This window comes from Salmo salar, chromosome ssa18 (genome assembly GCF_905237065.1).
Source record: "Salmo salar chromosome ssa18, Ssal_v3.1, whole genome shotgun sequence".
NCBI classification, from domain to species: Eukaryota; Metazoa; Chordata; class Actinopteri; order Salmoniformes; family Salmonidae; genus Salmo; species Salmo salar.
In genome coordinates this window covers 26,732,953-26,748,137 of record NC_059459.1, presented here as the reverse complement: position 1 = coordinate 26,748,137, position 15,185 = coordinate 26,732,953, and the positions used below count along the sequence as shown (strand labels likewise).

The following is a 15,185-nucleotide window of genomic DNA, read 5'->3' as shown; positions in this document are numbered from 1 at the left end:
TGTGGTTTCCAATCAGAGGCAGCTGTCCATCATTGTCTCTGATTGGGAACCATACTTAGGCAGCCCTTTTTCCCTCCTTGAGTTGTGGGATCTTGTTTATGTGCAGGTTATGCACTCCATGACTTCACGTTTCGTTTGTTCTGTATTGTTTTGGTGAGTTTCCTTTACTAAACATATGGAACTCTACGCACGCTGTGCCGTGGTCTCCTCATTCTTACGACGAGCGTGACATTCGGATCATAAAATGTCTTTAATGTAGGGTTCATAAAATGCCTTTAATGTAGGGCTCATAAAATGTCTTCAATGTATGGCTCATCAGGCTCAGGTAGCATCAGGGTTGAATTTTCATGCCGATCAAAGCTCTAATCAAATCCAGACATTTATATGCTTTAGAATGAAACTTCCGGTTTGGGCAGGAAATACCGGGTTGCTGGGGAGAAAAGTGATTTATTCTCGGGATGGAACATTTGTAAAATACAGGGAAAATATTGAACCCTAATTTGGACCTCCCCTTTGTCGTTTTAGCCAGTTTCAGGAAAAAAGGTGAATGTAGAAGTTCTGAGTTTGTGCAATAAATTCTTGGCATGGTCATACACACAGTGTAGGCTTTCAAGCTGTATTGATGAAGTGACATATTAGGTTACAAAATGGGTCGTTATTGTCTGGGTCGTTATTGTCTCAGGAACTGTGAAAAACTGAGTTTTAATGTACTTGGCTAAACGTGTATGTAAACTTCCGACTTCAACTGTAGCTGCTGCTCATCTTGTTATCTGTACTGATGGCGCAAAAGCCATGACAGGGAGACATAGTGGAGTTTTAACGTGCGTGCAAGCAGTTGCTCCCAATGCCACTTGGGTACACTGCAGCATCCACCGAGAGGCTCTTGCTGCCAAGGGAATGCCTGACAGCTTGAAAGACGTTTTGGACACTTCAGTGAAAATGGTTAACTTTCTTAAAGCAAGACCCCTGAACTCTCGTGTATTTTCTGCACTATGCAATGATATGGGCAGCGACCATGTAACGCTTTTACAACATACAGAAGTGCACTGGTTATCAAGGGTCAGAGTACTGACACGTTTTATTTAATTGAGAGACGAGCTTAAACTTTTATTTACTGACCATCATTTTCACTTGTCTGACCGCTTGCATGATGACGAGTTTCTCACACGACTGGCCTATCTGGGCCACCGTCACCGACGGCTCCCGTGCTACACCCCCCCCCTCCCCAATCCTCCAACTACGGAGGTGGCTCAGGCTCCAGCTTTAGTCCCCATTCTAACCTGCCCACCCCCCTTGAAGGCTCATGGCTGTAGACCACTGCTGAAGGCTCTGGGCTAAGGTGCGTCGCTGGAGACCTCAGGCTGAGGTGCGTCGCTGGAGACCTCGGGCTGATGTGTGTCGCTGGAGACCTCGGGCTGAGGTGCGTCGCTGGAGACCTCGGGCTGAGGTGCGACGCTGGAGACCTCGGGCTGAGGAGCGTCGCTGGAGACCTCGGGCTGAGGTGCGACACTGGAGACCTCGGGCTGAGGTGCGTCGCTGGAGACCTCGGGCTGAGGAGCATCGCTGGAGACCTTGGGCTGAGGAGCGTCGCTGCAGGCTCAGGGCTAAGGAGCATCGCTGCAGGCTCCGGACTGTGGGCCGTCTCTGCAGGCTCCGGACTGTGGGCCGTCTCTGCAGGCTCCGGACTGTGGGCCGTCTCTGACGGCTCCGGACTGTGGGCCGTCTCTGTCGGTTCCGGACTGTAGGACGTCGCCGGAAGCACTGGATGGGGAACTGTCGCCGGAAGTTCTAGACGGGGCACTGTCGCCGGAACCTCTGGACGGGGCACTGTCGCCGGAAGCTCTGGATGGGGAACTGTCGCCGGAAGCTCTGGATGGGGAACTGTCGTCGGAAGCTCTGGACGGGGAACTGTCGCCGGAAGCTCTGGACGGGGACTGCGCACTAAAGGCCTGATGCGTGGGGCTGGCTTTGGAGGCGCCAGACTAGTGACACGCACCACAGGGCTAGTGCGAGGAGCAGGAACAGGACGTACTGGGCTGGGCAGGCGCACTGAAGGCCTGATGCGTGGGGCTGGCTTTGGTGGCGACAGACTAGTGACACGCACCACAGGGCTAGTGCGAGGAGCAGGAACGGGACGTACTGGACTGGGCAGGCGCACTGAAGGCCTGATGCGTGGGGGTGGCTTTGGAGGCGACAGAACAGTAACATGCACCACAGGGCTAGTGCGAGGAGCAGGAACAGGATACACTGGGTCTTGAATACACACTGGAGGTCTGAAGCGCACAGTCTGCACAACCCGTCCTGGCTGGATTGTCACTGTAGCCCTGCATGGGCGGAGTGCTGGCACAGGGCAAACTGGGCTGTGCTGAGGCATGATGGCTGCCGTGAGTAGAGCAGGCACAGGGTAGCCTGGGCCTAGGAGACGCACTGGTGGCCAGATGTGCTGTGCCGGTGCACTTCTCCCTGGCTGGATGCCCACTCTAGCACGGCACTTGCGGGGGGCTGGTATCAACCGTACCGGACTGTGCGTGCGGATGGGCGACACCGTGCACGGTGCTCTCAACGCCAAACGCTCCCCATAATAAGCACGAGGAGTTGGTTCAGGCCTATTGCCTGACTTACTCCAACTCCCCGTGTGCCCCCCCAAAAAAAAAAATTGGGGGCTGCCTCCTCACCTCCTGAAATGGAGGATATAGTGCCTCGTACCTCCGTCGCTCAGCCTTTGCTGCCTCCAGCTCCTCCTTCGGGCGCCGGTACTCCCCTGCCTGCCTCCAGGGTCCCTTTCCATCCATTATTTCCTCCCATGTCCACGACTCTAAGTAGCTCTCCTGCTGCTGCTCTCTCCTCCGCTGCTTAGTCCTCTTATGGTGGGTTGTTCTGTCATAATCTTCGTCGTCTGAAGAGGAGAAATCATCGGACCAATATGCAATGGGTATATTGCTCATCTTCGTATTTATTGAAGGTAAACACACTAAACAAAATAACGACGATAACAGTCCAGTAAGGTGCACAGACTAAACCGGAAACAACCACCCACAAACACAAGTGAAAACAAACACACTTAAATATGGCCTCCAATTAGAGACAACGACAACCAGCTGCCTCTAATTGGAGGTCATTGAAAAAACACAACATAGAAATAGAAAACTAGAAAAAAACACATAGAAATAGAAAACATAGAACATAAACCAAAACCCCGAAACACACTAAACAAACACCCCCTGCCACGCCCTGACCAAACTACAATAACAAATAACCCCTTATACTAGTCAGGATGTGACATTAACCTGTGGTGAGTTATTCACAATTTCCGATGAACAAATAAGGTTTTATATGTAAGATGGTTAAATAAATGGCAAAATTATTGATTATTATTATTATATTATTATTTGTGCTCTGGTCCTATAAGAGCTCTTTGTCACTTCCCACGAGCCGGGTTGTGACAAAAACTCAATAAATGTATTGTATAGTGTGTGTGGGGCAGGCTTACAATGATGGCAAAAAACATCATTTGAGAGTGCGCTGACCCTGGTGCTAGAGGGGGTACGCAGCTGGAGGTTGAACATTTGAAGGGGTACGGGACTATAAAAAGTTTGGGAACAACTGGCCTACAGTATATGATGCACTTCCTTCTCAATTTCCATCTCTTGAGGTATGACTTTTCTTTAGATCAGATTGGACCTGAGAGACCAAAATCAGCACATATCAGTGGTAAATGTGAGATTACGTACTTTGGAACCATTTGATACAGCTTTGATCTTACAGATGTCCTCCATCCATCAAAATGTGTCTTCTGATTCATGGAGCTGTCCCAAAAAGATCCTCACAGCGATGAGCCAACATTATTGTACTGGCTGCCAAACCGCAGCTTGACATTACTGTGCAAGTTACATCTCGTCGGCGCTCCTGCTTTAAAGTCACACCCTCTAAATATTGTCTCACAGCAGCCGGATCAGAGCTGGTGGAGTATTGTTTGTTTGGGAGCTGTGGGGGCTTGGGATGGACTCTGGGGATGAGAGCGGGCACAGAGTTGACTGTTAACAGCCTTGCTAATACTCTGCTGCTGTGCTGTGCTGCACATGGGAAGGGTTAGTTAGTTAGTAGGACTCTAGCTTACTGCACCCTGATGTTAATGTGCTATGAGTTCCAGGGATGCCTGTTGGGCTACTTTGGAAGTCCTTACACCTGCAGAGTTTCAAACCCAAAGCGTGATCTTTTGCACCAATAAGTATTCTGTCTCTGTCAGGGATCCTATTGTATTCGGCACATGTGACAAATACAATTTGATTTGATTTGATCTGATCCCTGACAGAGACAGAATACTTATTGGTGCAAAAGATCACGCTTTGGGTTTGAAACTCTGCAGGTGTAAGGACTTCCAAAGTAGCCCAACAGGCATCCCTGGAACTCATAGCACATTAACATCAGGGTGCAGTAAGCTAGAGTCCTACTAACTAACTAACCCTTCCCATGTGCAGCACAGCACAGCAGCAGAGTATTAGCAAGGCTGTTAACAGTCAACTCTGTGCCCGCTCTCATCCCCAGAGTCCATCCCAAGCCACACCTTAAAGTGAAATGCTTACTTACAAGCACTTAACCAACAATGCAGTTTTAAGAAAATACCCTAAAAAAGTAACAAATAAAAGTAACCAATAATTGAAGAGCAGCAGTAAAATAACAATAGCGAGGCTATATACAGGGGGTACCGGTACAGAGTCAGTGTGCGAGGGCACCGGTTAGTTTAGGCAATTGTGGTAATATGTACATGTAGGTAGGGTTATTAAAGGATTGTGTCAGTGCGCCCAGAAATTATAGACCTTGTAATAACCCCTTGGCCACAATGATTTAATTGAGTAAAAAACACCTGAGGTTGCAAAACTTTATGGTTAGATGGTTAAATGTAATGTGTGTTATGACACTGTATAATGTAATATCAAATGGCAATGCTATGATTTTGGAATTACGATTTGTGAGTTATGATTATGTAACAATAAAGTTATTAATGACATATCTGAAAAATGACCTTCCCATTGGCAAAGAGCAGAAAACCCCCCAAACAGGCAGGATGAGGTTGTGTAGCCCACTGGGACTGTGCATAGTTTAGATGAATACAACAACCAACAGCTAACTAAACATTATGCGTCTCTCTCTCTCTCTCTCTCTCTCTCTCACACACACACACACACACACACACACAATGTGAAATCATAAAATATAGGCTTACTAATGTTGCAAGGTCATGTAGCAGTTACACACATCAAAGAACATGTTGGACCTGCTCGCAGTAACATAGGCTAATCGAACACCTCGCATCATGCACACACATGGCATGACATATTTCAAATGTAACGGTGCAGTGCACCTGTCATTTCGAGGTAGCGCAGTGCGATGTTGTGACCATTCGACCTTCAGCTATAAACGAGTTGGTATGTGTGATCTACTCTGTGTAGTATGCATGCACGGTGTTTGGTAAACGCGTTTGTTAAAACAATTTAATCCCAAAACCTGTGCATCAACATTATTAGAAATTTCGCTGACGAACGCTTGCCTACATCATGACGATTCGACTCATATCGTCTCCCCAATAAAAGCTTTTGCCATGTGCAGACTGCTGTCGCATGTAAATAATGATATTTCCATAGTTAGCTATAGCAGTAAAACGATGTACTTACATGATCAGAAGTGGTGTGATGCTGTCACATTCAAACACGCTCCATTTTTCGCCACATAAAGTTGGTGGGGTGTTCTCCTATCTTCCCAACAGATTCGTTACAGTTGCCGACTCATTTGATGACAAAACTTGTAAACTGGGCTGCATTCATTCCGAAAGCAGTGGTGATGGTGGTGACACATGCAAATTAGCATTAGGGGACCCGGCTGCTCTAAATTCCTTGAAACAGGGCACCTCTTACTTTGAATTCTTACAAATCCAGGATTTAAATATTTTACTATAAGAATTTGGGTCATAACATGTAGTGGACGTTGATTAGCTTATAATGGAAAGTTTATAATGGAAAGTTTATATTTGGAAGTTTTATTATAGCCCCTATATTACACGGATGTGGCATTTATTCATGAGCACTATGAACACTATTAATTCTGATGATAAACATCCTAATATGGGGAAAACAAAGCCAGAGCTCACTAAACACTGGATGGAAACACCCCTGTGGATACAATGTAACAAGTTGTGATTGCCTCCATGGAAAATATGAATTCCCTGCAGAGATAAAGTGAATGAGTCAACTGTAGGAGTCACAACCATGTTATCTATTTGATGTAGCATAATGGATTGTGACTCAATGTTTCAATTTGCCTCAATTTTAATTTCACTCCCCATTACTACCATGACTCAGCACCTCCCAAACAGGAAGCCACATAACACACTAACACTGGGGGAGACACTGTGGCGTGTATACATTGTAATGTGCTCTGACTCACAAATGCCTGCCATAAATATCCACTTGAGAGGCTATTTTGGTTGGCCCTATTTATTTCCTTCTCCTATACAACTGTGCTAGTTCACCAAGAATCCCACATCAACTGCAACAGCGTCACATGTTGTCCTGTTTTTAATAGCAGTCACTCAGCCAGCCCTAACAGTAGTGATATCTAGGGTAGCAGGTGTGACTTCCTTTAATGATATACCATGCATTCAGAAAGTACATAGACCCCTTGACTTTTTTGACATATTCTTATGTTACAGCCTAAATAGTTTGTTTTCCATCAATCTACACACATTACCCCATAATAGCAAAGCAAAAACAGGATTTTAGAAATGTTTGCAAATGTATTAAAATATATACACTACCGTTCAAAAGTTTGGGGTCACTTAGAAATGTCCTTGTTTTTGAAAGAAAAGCACATTTTTGGTCCATTAAAATAACATCAAATTGATCAGAAATGCAGTGTAGACATTGTTAATGTTGTAAATTACTATTGTAGCTGGAAACAGATGCTTTTTAATGGAATATCTACATAGGTGTACAGAGGCCCATTATCAGCAACCATCACTCCTGTGTTCCAGTGGCACATTGTGTTAGCTAATCCCAGTTAATCATTTTAAAAGGCTAATTAATCATTAGAAAACTATTTTTCAACAATGTTAGCACAGCTGAAAACTGTTGTTCTGATTAAAAAAGCCAGAAAACGGGGCTTTCTTTAGACTAGATGTGTATCTGGAGCATCAGCATTTGTGGGTTTGATCACAGGCTCAAAATGGCCAGAAACAAAGACTTTTCTTCTGAAACTCATCAGTCTACTCTTGTTCTGAGAAATTAAGGCTATTCCATGCGAGAAATTGCCAAGAAACTGAAGATCTCGTACAACGCTGTGTACTACTCCCTTCACAGAACAGTGCAAACTGTCTCTAACCAGAATAGAAAGAGAAGTGGGAGGCCCCAGTGCACAACTGAGCAAGAGGACAAGTACATTATAGTGTCTAGTTTGAGAAACAGATGCCTCACATGTCCTCTTCTGGCAGCTTCATTAAATAGTACCTGCAAAACACCAGTCTCAACGTCAACAGTTAAGAGGCAACTCCGGGATGCTGGCCTTCTAGGCAGAGTTCCTCTGTCCAGTGTCTGTGTTCTTTTGCCCATCTTAATCTTTTCTTTTAATTAGCCAGTATGAGATGCGTCTTTTTCTTTGCAATTCTGCCTAGAAGGCCAGCATCATGCCATTGTACCACAGGAGTGATGGCTGCTGATAATGGGCCTCTGTAAGCCTATGTAGATATTTCATAAAGCTACAAAGCTACAGCTACAATATATATATCTGGGGGGATTGGAAATGATGCAGACAATTACACTGATGGAAGCTACAATCTTTCTGCCATATTGAAACTAATCTACCCCCTAAAAAATATAGATATATTTATAATAATACTGAAATATCACATTTACATAAGTATTCAAACCCTTTACTCAGTACTTTGTTGAAGCACCTTTGGCAGCGATTACAGCCTAGAGTCTTTTTGGGTATGATGCTACAAGTTTGGTATTTTGGGAGTTTCCCTCATTCTTCTATGCAGATACTCTCAAGTTCTGTCAGGTTGGATGAGGAGCATCGCTGCACAGCTATTTTCAGTCCCTCCAGATATGTTCGATCGGGTTGAAGTCCAGGCTCTGGCTGGGCCACTCAAGGACATTTAGAGACTTGTCCCGAAGCCACTCCTGCGTTGTCTTGGCTGTGTGCTTAGGGTCATTGTTGTGTTGGAAGGTGAACCTTCACCCCAGGCTGATGTCCTGAGCGCTCTGGAGCAGGTTTTCATCAAGGATCTCTCTGTACTTTGCTCCATTCATCTTTCCCTCGATCCTGACTAGTCTCAGAGTCCCTGCCCCTGAAAAACATCCCTACAGCATGATGCTGCCACCACCATGCTTCACCGTAGGGATGGTGCCAAATTTTCTCCAGACGTGACACTTGGCATTCAGGCCAAAAAGTTCAATCTGGTTTCATTAGACCAGAGAATCTTGTTTCTCATGGTCTGAGAGTCATGAGGTGCCTTTTGGCAGACTCCAAGTGGGCTGTCATGTGCCTTTTACTGAAAAGTGGCTTCTTTCTGTCCACTACCGTAAAGGACTGATTGATGGAGTGCTGCAGAGATGGTTGTCCTTCTGGAAGGTTCTCCCATCTCCACAAAGGAACTCTTGAGCTCTGTCAGAGTGACGATCAGCTTGTTTGTCAGTTCCCTGACCAAGGACCTTCTCCCCGATAGCTCAGTTTGACGGTGCAGCCAACTCTGACATGCACTGTCAACTGTGAGACCTTATATAGACAGGTGTGTGCCTTTCCAAATCATATCCAATCAATTGAATTAACCACAGGTAGACTCCAATCAAGTTGTAGAAACATCTCAAGAATGATAAATGGAAACAGGATCCACCTGAGCTCAATTTCGAGTCCCATTGCAAAGGGTCTGAATACTTATGTTATACTTACTGTTTATTATTTTTAATATATTTACAAAAAAAAAATATTAACTGTTTTCGCTTTGTCATTATGGGGTATTGTGTGTAGATCGATGTATTTAATCCGTTTTAGAATAAGGCTGTAACGTAACAAAATGTGGAAAAAGTCAAGGGGTCTGAATACTTTCCCGAATGCACTGTATTGTTCAACCAAGCACTGGGGGAACTCTGGCAGGGAAAGGTCATGCAATCTCATCCAGGAACGCCAAAGGAGAGAACGAGTGTTGTTTGATATGACTGACAGTTTTTTCTTGCTACTGAGGCGATGTGAAAATCCCTCTTCTCCTAAATCAAGGCAGCATTAATTGTTTTGTTTGAGTAGGCCTATGTGGAGGTTTTTAACTACCTTACCCCCATACTAAACATTCTGACAAGAATGTACAAGCACTTGTGAATTCCTCTTATTTGATTTTATATTTATTGTGGATTGCAAGTAAATCCCATTTCTTTGATAACTTCTGACCAAAGTAGAAAATATTTTTTTCCATTCACATAAAATTCTAACTAGAGAGAATTGGATGAGGAGTCGACCAAGTACGGAATACATAGTAGGAACTCCCTCCATGTCAGTAAGACCTTCCTCCATCATCAGAGCTTCCTCCTCAGAAGTCAGATCATAACCCTTTCTCCTCAGAACTGATACCTCCCCTAGTCATGTCTCAACCCTGCATTAGTCAAGCGTCACCCTTCCTCCTCAACCCTCACCCTATTGGTGAGATGTGAATGGTGCATGGGTGAGAGAGGTGAGGCGGAGGGGTTACACCTGAGCAATGCAGGGGTAAGCGTTGAAGGGGAGTAGTGACGTTTGACTAGTGCAGAGTGAGACATGACTAGCGGGGGGGTGAAGTCTGACGAGGAGGAATGAGGAAGTTCCTAATATGTATACCGTAATCGGGACCTCATTCAACATGTCACTCTTTGTTTGAAATACACATTTAAAACAGTACTTGTCTTGTTTTGCAGCTGTCTGCTTCCTTTGTCTACCTCCCTCACCTCCGGCTGAAAATCCCCCAACATGGGTGTGAACATTGGTGTGATCGCCCAAACTTTATTCATTACTTCCTTAGAATATTACAAGTGTAATTGCATCCAACTCCCATGTGGATTAAAGTTGGATTGCTGAAATAGTGTGCGGTGCCAGATGTTTTTTACTCTGGTTGTGTAGGCGCCATGCACCCGTGACAGCCCCCCAAGTCCTGTAATCTATGGTGACACAGCACAGTCGCTGGCCTGACCCATATGAAGAAAATCCTTCTAATTCCCTCAAATAATTAGCACAAAACATAACTTAACATAACAAAACATTTTAGCAAACAGGGGGGTAGATTGTTGAAAGAGGATTTAAACCAGTCCTTTCTTGTGATAACACTGTCTACTCTTTGAAGCGACCCATTAACCCAGCAAAGTGTAAACCAAGTTCATTTCCACATCTACAGGGGTGGTCATTGTGTCTTTGGGGGGATTTTTGTAGTTACTTTAGATCAATAGATAGTGGTTTCACTATATTGGCAGAGGCACCAAGGCTAAGCCCTATAATTGGCACTTTGGGCTTGTATCCCTCAGAGGGAATCAACCCCACTGGGCACAAACTGGTTAAATCAACGTTCTTTCAATGCAATGTCAACGTATTGTGACATGGAATCTACGTGGAATATACATTGGATTTGAAAAAGTCATCAAAACTATTGTTTTGAGAGTGATATTTCAACCACAGGATTATGTCATCATGGTAACCAACATAGACAAACCTTGTATAAAATATACTGAACAAAAATGAAAACGCAACATGTAAAGTGTTGGTCCCATGTTTCAGGAGCTAAACTAAAAGATCCCAGAAAAGTTCCATACGTACAAAAAGCTTATTTCTCTCACATTTTGTGCACACATTTGTTTACATGCCTGCTATGGAGCATTTATCCTTTGCAAAAATATTCCATCCACCTGACAGGTGTGGCATATCAAGAAGCTGATTAAACAGCATGATCATTACACAGGTGCACCTTGTGCTGGGGACAATTAAAAGCCATTCTAAAATGTGCAGTTTTGTCACACAACACAATGCCACAGATATCTCAAGTTTTGAGGGAACGTGCAATTAGCATGCTGACTGCAGGAATGTCCACCAGAGCTGTTGCCAGATAATTTAATGTTAATTTCTCTACCATAAGCCGCCTCCAATGTAATTTTAGAGAATGTCTTACTGGAGAATTGATCTAAAGCTATTCTTTTGGTCTCCTATCCAGCATTTTAACCAAGCCAAGCTTAGATATGATACTTGTCACTGACTATTATCAATGTGCTATCGTGAGAATGATTGTTGAGAGATCTCCACTTAAAAACTAAATATAGATTCACTGCTGCTATCGAAGTCATTCCAAAGGGTAGGTTTAACAGAGCAAATGAAATGTGACTGTACTTTATCAATCATCAATGATGCTATTTAGGCCTACATAGCATTTATAAAGTCATCAACAGCTATTGTTTCAATTCAACACAGAAGTAAACTAAAAATAGACAATAGAATAGCCCTAGGGTATCAAAATGTAAATGTAAAATGTAAGCTCTGGTTGATTTAATTGTGTTTCGTTGTCAACACAACCAAATATCAACATTTGAAGGAGATGTATTTTCTGCTTGGATCGTCCCTTCTGTGCCTGTCACGTCCTGACCAGCAGATGGAGCTGTTGTAGTAGTTTGGGGGTCAGGACGTGGCAGTCTTGTGTGTGTGTTTGAATGTTCTGTGTGTCTTGTGACTCCTGATCAGGAACAGCTGGGGATCGTTGTTCCTGATTGGGAGTCATATATGTAGGAGTATGTTTGTCACTGGGGTTTGTGGGTGGTTGTTTTTGCACTGCGTTTATAGCCTGCAGAACTGGCACTGTTGTCACCTTTTTGTGTTATTAAGTGGATGCTTTACTCCTTAATTTTAATTAAAGATGAGTATTCACATACCTGCTGCGCCTTGGTCCATTTATGAAGACAGCCGTTACAGTGCCACTGACTTAGTCTGGCTTTAATTCCAGTTTTTCTTGAAATAAAACATTTATGTGTTGGATTCACATCTCCATCTCAACCAAAACTCAAAGTTAATTAAAGAACTAAATCAAATCAATAGGACTAAATCAAACAAGCATTTAAAGATTGATTTGATTAAGTCCAGTTCTATAGCTTAGATTCCTTCATGTTCACTATTGAATTACTACACAATGCCTACACATTACTGCTGTATGCCTACTCAATCCCTATTGAATTACTCCTCCCAGTACCATCTGTGTGTGTTGTGTTGTGTCACTACTGATCACCACTGAATTGCTCCTGATCCTTTACTACTTAAACCCTTTCGAATTACTTTTGAAAACATTTACTACTGTTTGGCTATTCAAAATCACTGTTGAAATATTGTTTCACTACTGTGTTACTACTAGACTAGTGCACATGTTATTTCCTCAAGTTGCTAACTACCTGTCTCAAAGAGTGCAGTGTATAAAGTCAGAACATCTGCTGTCTCAGCCACTGCCTGTCACCAAGGGAGTACCCCAAGCCTCAATCCTAGGCCCCACGCTATTCTCAATTTACATCAACAACATAGCTCAGGCAGTAGGAAGCTGTCTCATCCATTTATATGCAGATGATACAGTCTTATACTCAGCTGGCCCCTCCCCGGATTTTGTGTTAAATGCTCTACAACAAAGTTTTCTTAGTGTTCAGCAAGCTTTCTCTACCCTTACCCTTGTTCTGAAGATCTCCAAAACAAAGGTCACGTGGTTTGGTAAGAAGAATGACCCTCTCCCCACAGGTGTGATTACTACTTCTCAGGGTTTAGAGCTCATACAAGTACCTGGGAGTATGGATAGACGGTACACTGTCCTTCTCTCAGCACATATCAAAGCTGCAGGCTAAAGTTAAATCTAGACTTGGTTTCCTCTATTGAATCACTCCTCTTTCACCCCAGCTGCCAAACTAACCCTAATTCAGATGACCATCCTACCCATGCTAGATTAAGGAGACATAATTTATAGATCGGCAGGTAAGGGTGCTCTCGAGCGGCTAGATGTTCTTTACAATTCGGCCAACAGATTTTCCACCAATGCTCCTTATAGGACACATAACTGCACTCCATACTCCTCTCTAAACTGGTCATCTCTGTATACCCGTCGCAAGACCCACTGGTTGATGCTTATTTATAAAACCCTCTTAGGCCTCACTCACCCATATCTGCGATATCTACTGCAGCCCTCATCCTCCACATACAACACCCATTCTGCCAGTCACATTCTGTTAAAGGTCTCCAAAGTACACACATCCCTGGGTCGCTCCTCTTTTCAGTTAGCGACTGGAACGAGCTGCAACAAACACTCAAACTGGACAGTTTTATTTCAATCTCTTCATTCAAAGACTCAATCATGGACACTCAGTTGTGGCTGCTTTGCGTGATGCATTGTCTACCTTCTTGCCCTTTGTGCTGTTGTCTGTGCCCAATAGTGTGTGTACCATGTCTTGTGCTGCTACCATGTTGTGCTGCTGCCATGTGTTGCTACCATGTTGTTGTCATATTGTGTTGCTACCATGTGTAGTTGTCATGTGTTGCTGCCATGCTATTTTGTTGGCTTAAGTCTCTCTTTATGTAATGTTGTCTCTCTTGTCATGATGTGTGCTTTGTCCTATTTTTTATTTTATTTTATCCCAGCCCTCTTCCCCGCAGGAGGCCTTTTGCCTTTTGGTAGGCCATCATAGTAGATAAGAATTTGTTCTTAACTGACTTGCCTAGTTAAATAAAATAAAAAGTGATATCATCAAACAATAAATAAGGTCATACAAACTTTATTGAAATTGTTCAAGTATTCAGAAAACATAAAGGAAAGTTAAACTTACAGATGGTACCAGCATAAGGGCCATGAAAGACAGGCAGACGAAGGATGGAAGATGATTACATTCAGGAATGTCAAAAACAGTAGCTAGCTAAAAACAACCAACTACTTCCTGTTTTGTCTTCTTCTGCAGTCGCGAAAAGCTGGTGTAGTCTGGTTGTAGTGTTGTGACTACTTATTTACTACCAACATCAAGTAGTAAAAATCTCAACCTGATTACTACTGGAAACACTGTGTGTGTTCCTTGCATTCCATCCTATCTATCTCATGGGCAAAGAAAATATGAATCACAGCTTGGAAATCCTGATTTTCCAAAGAACCAAAAGTGCTGAGCAACAGCCAAATCTGGTGAAATATAATATGTTTTATCCTGCCCAAGGTAAATTCCAAGGAAAACCAAATTTGGCAATACTCTTCCTTTCCCTGACTTGAACTTTATTTGCTTTATGAGCTGCCAATCGTATGATGGTGCACAGCTGCAAGCAATAACCTACTAATATCATACACATACAGTACTGGAATGAAACCATTAACCCATTCCTACCCACTGGGCACAGACGTCAGTTCAACGTCTAGTTTTGATTTTGGTTAAAAGTTGGGTGAAAATATATAATATATATATAATCAGTTTTCCATGTTGATTCAACCTCATCACATATATTTTGGGGGTTGAAATTGCATACCCACTATATATGTAACTAAAAACTGGTTGAATCAACATTGTTTCCACGTAATTTCAACCCCCAAAATATATGTGATGAGGTTGAATCAACATGGAAAACTGATTATATATATCATTGGTAGTTACATGTACATGTATATCATTGGTAGTTAGTTACACATTACACAATCTGTAAATTGACTCTTCAGTGAACTGCAAAGTTGGATGGATGTTGCCTCCCATCTGCTGGTGGAACATGGGATTGTTGTTCCCAGGGTTGTTTCCATAAACAGTGAACACAACAGTCAAAGTGGTCATTAAGACAGTCCCGTGCAGTGACACATTAATGTTTTGACATTTGAATGCTTTGGTGAAGTTTTATACAACATTGTTATTTTTACACAATGCGATACTTGGGCAATAAGGCACGAGAGGTTGTGGTATATGGCCAGTATACCAAGGCTAAGGGCTGTTCTTATGTACGACTCAAAATAGACTCAAGGCGGAGTGCCTGGATACAATCCTTAGCCGTTGTATATTGGCCATATACCACAAACCCTCAATGTGCCTTATTGCTATTATAAACGGGTTACCAAGGTATTTAGAACAGTAAAGAAATATATATATTTATTCTAATCAGCACCAGGAGCCAAACTATCCGGTTTATTATATACTATAGCTACT

The 15,185-nt window shown here is 43.2% G+C and overlaps 1 protein-coding gene across 1 annotated transcript in view; it reads right to left on the bottom strand.

The window, feature by feature from the left end:
* slc29a1a (solute carrier family 29 member 1a) overlaps positions 1–5,797 on the bottom strand; it is a 90,149-nt gene extending 84,352 nt beyond the window's left edge. Inside the window, exon 1 of the mRNA XM_014154840.2 lies at positions 5,673–5,797. The gene's annotated coding sequence lies outside the window, so the exon portion shown is untranslated. The remainder of the gene's footprint in view (positions 1–5,672) is intronic.
* Between the last annotated feature and the right edge of the window lie 9,388 nt (positions 5,798–15,185).